General features: G+C 55.0%; 1 protein-coding gene across 4 annotated transcripts in view; it reads left to right on the forward strand.

Moving 5' to 3' along the window:
* Nucleotides 1-4,525, forward strand: part of IQSEC1 (IQ motif and Sec7 domain ArfGEF 1) — a 216,882-nt gene that overhangs the window by 51,814 nt on the left and 160,543 nt on the right. The window lies entirely within an intron of this gene.

Raw genomic sequence — 4,525 nt, forward strand, 5'->3', positions numbered from 1 at the left:
CGGCATGAGGAAGGTGGAGCACCACTGCCTAAGCCCAGCTTATCAACTCTACTTGCCATTCGCTTCTTGAACCCAAACACTTGTCCCCACCTTTCTCCGTACCACCCTCGTCCTGGACCCTCAAAGCCACTTCCCACAAGGCAAAGCCAAGAGACGTGGACCTGTCCCTTTATGAAGTAAAGCTCTCCTCTGGCCTCTCCCCAGCCTCATCCTGGAGTCAGTGGCCAGCCCCTAACTGCGTCCTAGACCCGAGATGAGCTGGTGGAGCTCAGGTTGACCAGCTGCCCAAGAAGGCCAGAGCCTACCAGTGGTCCTCTGTGATCCAACACTTCACCAACCTAGGTTTCCGTTTTCCAACCTGGAAAATGGGCGACCCCTGTGCCCTTTCCTCAGAGGCGACTTGCAGAAGCAGAAGCAGGGAAGATGATGGGTTTTGTTGGCCGTGAGCCGCACACCTGCCTTGGTGCCTTCCCTGATCTCAGCATGACCACAAGATTGGTAGTTCACACCTACCAGCTACTCTGAAGGAAAAAGATGAGTCTGTTTGCTCCCATAGAGGGTTAGCATCTTGGAAACGTTATACAGGGTTGCTGTAAGTCTGAACCGACTCATTGGCAGTGGGCTTGGTTTTGGGGGGACAGGCACACATTGCAGGGGCCTGAATCTGTGTTCAGCCCAAAGCAGGAGGAAAGTTCTACTTTGGAGTCAGAGAGGCAGAGCTAGGTTTAACTCTTTGTCATCCTGGACCGGTCTCCAAACATTCTGTGCATCTCCGTGTGTTAACGTTTTAAGAACCAAACCAGAAGAAGCCCGGGTAGGTCTGAGTAGAATTGTGCTCCATAGATTTGCCAATGATTTTTCAAACAGATGGCCGGTGCTGCGTGGACTTAAATCTTCAACCAGCGACGAACTGGCAACCATGTTCACAGTTTGCACACGATGACTCCTAACTTGTAAACCCCCCCACCCAAAAAAAACACTCAATGTCTTCAATTCTGTTCTGACTCTTAGCGACCCTGTAGGACAGGGCCAAACGGCCCCTTTGGGTTCCTGAGACTGTCAATGTTTATGGGAGCAGAACGCTTCATCTGCCTCCCTCAGGACCTGACCGGTTCAAAGGCTGACTATACTGTGTGGTTAGCGCCTCAGCAGAAAGGCACTACACCAACTTGTAAAAGGGGACTGATAATGACTGTGGCTATGCCTGCCTATTGTGAAGGTTGAACCAGATAAGGGAGGCCAAACACTAAGCTATCCCGGACCTTCTCCCCCCAGACTTGTCCTTAAAGGGGAGAGACAAGCAGTCAGCCAATGCACAGGTGGCGGGACAGGTACCAGAGGTCAAGTCTTCTAGTGGGGAGGGTGCAGAAGGAGGAGGAGGAAACCATCTCTCCCAAAGGCCCCCAGTGCGTCTGTCCATCTCCCTCATGGCTCAAGCCACTCTCAGGAGCCACCTTTCATTCACTGGCATGGCCCTGACTATTCCTCCACTAGATCCCACCCACGGCCTGTTCCCCGGGATGGCAGTCCACACATGCTGAGCAAATGGGGGAGCCACCAAATGAACTGTTGCCCTGCTAGAGGAAGCAGAGCACTCTGGGTCCTGGCAGGAGGCCAAGGCCATCCCAGCGCACAACACTGCCCCGAGGGACCAGAGAGACAAGGGCAGGGGCAGGCCTGGCAATAGGACCATCCACAGCTCTCCACCCCAGGATCTGAGAGGGGAGAACTTGGAGCGGTGAATACCAGGGAAGCAGAGAGGTGAATACTCCACCCCTCACTGCTCACAGCCCTGTCAGTACCTCTTGGCCATGTCTGACAAGAGCAGAGGACATAGGAGGCTGGCTGAGGCAGCCCCTGCCTGCCTGAGCAGAGGGGGAGCAGAACTGTGGGCACGTGAGGAGTGGCCAGCCAGGAATGAGGATGCCTGGGTTGGGGCTGCGGGCCGGAAGCTCAGAGCAGAGGGTTGCAGGCAGAGGGCCTTCCCTTCCCAGCCTTAATCTAATGGGGGGAGGGCCCTGGGGTTTGAACAGTCGGTAGCCAGTGGAAGTGGGGTGGACGGGAGGATAACCCCTGAGAGGCGGCACAGAGACCCAGCCACAGGACAGGGGGACCCAGCGGGGCTGAGAATGATGTCTCGGGGTTGTCACGTCTGTCCTGTAAATGCCACCATTATCTCTGGAGGAGTAGGCCCATTTCATCGGGGGAGATACTCGCATAAAGCAATCGCGTGCCCCTTTTCCTTCGAGGCAGCGTTGGAGGGTTTAGGGAACCCCCTGATGCACCTGAAGTAGTAATCACATCCTGGAGGCGGTCTTAAGTCTGCCAAGGAGGCAGCCTTGCCCTTGCCCTCGGGCCCCTGAGCAGGCCCCTCACCTGCCACCTCCCGGATGTGCACAGGCCACGTTTACCTGGTCAGGACTGGCCAGAGAGCAAATAGGTTTTTCTCTTGGCCTGGGCAGCGGTGACTTCATCCCCACTGGCCGAGTGAGTCATCCGGCGAAGGGTGGAGGGCTGGTGTTTATTTCCAGCTCTCTCTGTTCCATAAGCCCTCTCCTGGGACTCGCTCATTGTGCGCTCCGTTCTAGAAGAGAGCATTGGAGAGGCCAGGGCCACACAGGCATCTGCGCTCAGTCTCACTGACTCCCGGCATGCCGGGATTCCGATCCCCAGTTTGCACAGGAACCAGCGGAGACGCCCAGAATGGAGGCGGCTCACACAGGGACCAAAACCAAACCAAACCAAACTCACTGCCACTGAGCCGATGCCGACTCACGGTGACCACGTCAGGCTGGACGATGGCGGTTTCCGCCCACGTGGGTGTCTGAAACTGGAACTCTTTGCAGGGGTAGAAAGCTTCATCTTCTTTCCTTCCAAGGAGCAGCTAGTAATTTCCAAACTGCTGACCTTGCTGCTAGCAGCCTAACAAGGAGCCAGGGTGCCTTCCTGGAGGGACAAGGAAGTAAAAAAGTAAGTGAAGCGTCCTCTCTGATCTCAAGGGCAAGGCACCCTCAGGTGGCTGAAGGTGCAAAGCCTAAAGCACCGGGAGCTTCAGATTGCTTACCCATAAAATGGAGATAAGGATACCCACGTGTGTTAGTTTGGGTACTTTAGAGAAACAAATCCACAGAAACTCATGTATAAGAGAGAGCTTTATATAAAGGTTAAGTGCACATCCAGAAAACATCCCAACCCAGTGCTGCCCAGGCCCACAAGTCCAACATTAACCTCTATGTTCAACACCAATCCACACAGTCCTCCTCCATTTCACAAAACAGATGCAATGATGCTGACTGCAGGAGGAAAGCCGAGTCAGTGAATGTGTAAACATCTCAGCACTGGCAGGGGTCTCCACACAGCTGCTCCAGCACCCAGGGCTGCATTAGGGATGTCTTGCAGGAAGTGAGCCTTGCCAGCTAAAGCAAGGAACTGGCTAAGGCAGCTGCACCCTGGTCAGACCATCAGAAAGCAAGAGACCTGAGAACTCGAAAGGTGAGGCTCACCGAGTCATTTATCCCTCCGCCCTTCAATTAACCCCACCTGTGTTTATCGGCCAGGTTGGCACAATAAACTAACTCACCGCCACCCCTCAAACTGTCTAGAGACTGAGCGAGGACACAAAGAGAGAAGTTGAGGAGCCCCGATGCCTCGCAGGCTCTGTGATCAGCCCCTCGGGACAGTGTCCTGGGACAGGACCACATGGAGGGAGCAGGGAGCCAGTTGGGTGGGAGCTGGCGGTAGGGACCTTCTCAAAGCAGGTCTTCAAAAGCCCACCTCCGTGAAGGAGAAGGGGATGGGAAGATGGCTGAAGGCAGGCCTCCTCTTGGCGTCTCTTCTGGACAGGGTCATTAAGCTCTGCCTGCCATTGCAGATTCCGCCAGCCTGTCCCCAAGGCTTGCCCCATCCAGCCAAGGAAGCAGCCCTCTGAGAACCCACGCCCTCCCTGTGCCTCCCCTTTCCTTGTCTGTGAAATTGAGCTGGGGTGGTGGTCGGGCTCGATGAGTGCTCTTGATAAGGAGGTAGACACAAGCAAGAGAGGAATACAGAGGCAAGGCCCAACCCCTCCAGACTGTTTGTTGGCCAGGGATCTCCCAGGTGAGGAGCTGGAAAGGGAGTCGCAGTCCCAGAAGGACCATGGATCTCTGGTCCTAGATGTTTGTTCTCTAGCTTTGCCTGAAAATGACACCTATTCGCTGAGATGACCCCCAAAGCCAGAAATGTTTCTCTAGCCCCTCTCCACCAGGTACCTAGAATAGGCAAACTGGGCAACTCCTGGCATTTAGGGGAGGTGGGAGTGGAGAACCCGCACATGAGTCAAGGATATATGATAGGCCGTGGGCCACCAGGTGAGAGGCAAAGGGATGACAGAGAGGCTGTCGGGGTTTAAGATGATGCTTCTTCCTGCAAAAAAGGCCACTGCAGGCCCACTGTGTGGGCAAGGGGCTGGCTAGCTGGATGATGACAAGTGGATGATTCAGTGGATGGATGGATGGATGGATGGATGGATGGATGGATGGATGGATGG

This window comes from Echinops telfairi, unplaced genomic scaffold (genome assembly GCF_000313985.2).
Source record: "Echinops telfairi isolate 266 unplaced genomic scaffold, ASM31398v2 ScPeMD7_31;HRSCAF=116, whole genome shotgun sequence".
NCBI classification, from domain to species: Eukaryota; Metazoa; Chordata; class Mammalia; order Afrosoricida; family Tenrecidae; genus Echinops; species Echinops telfairi.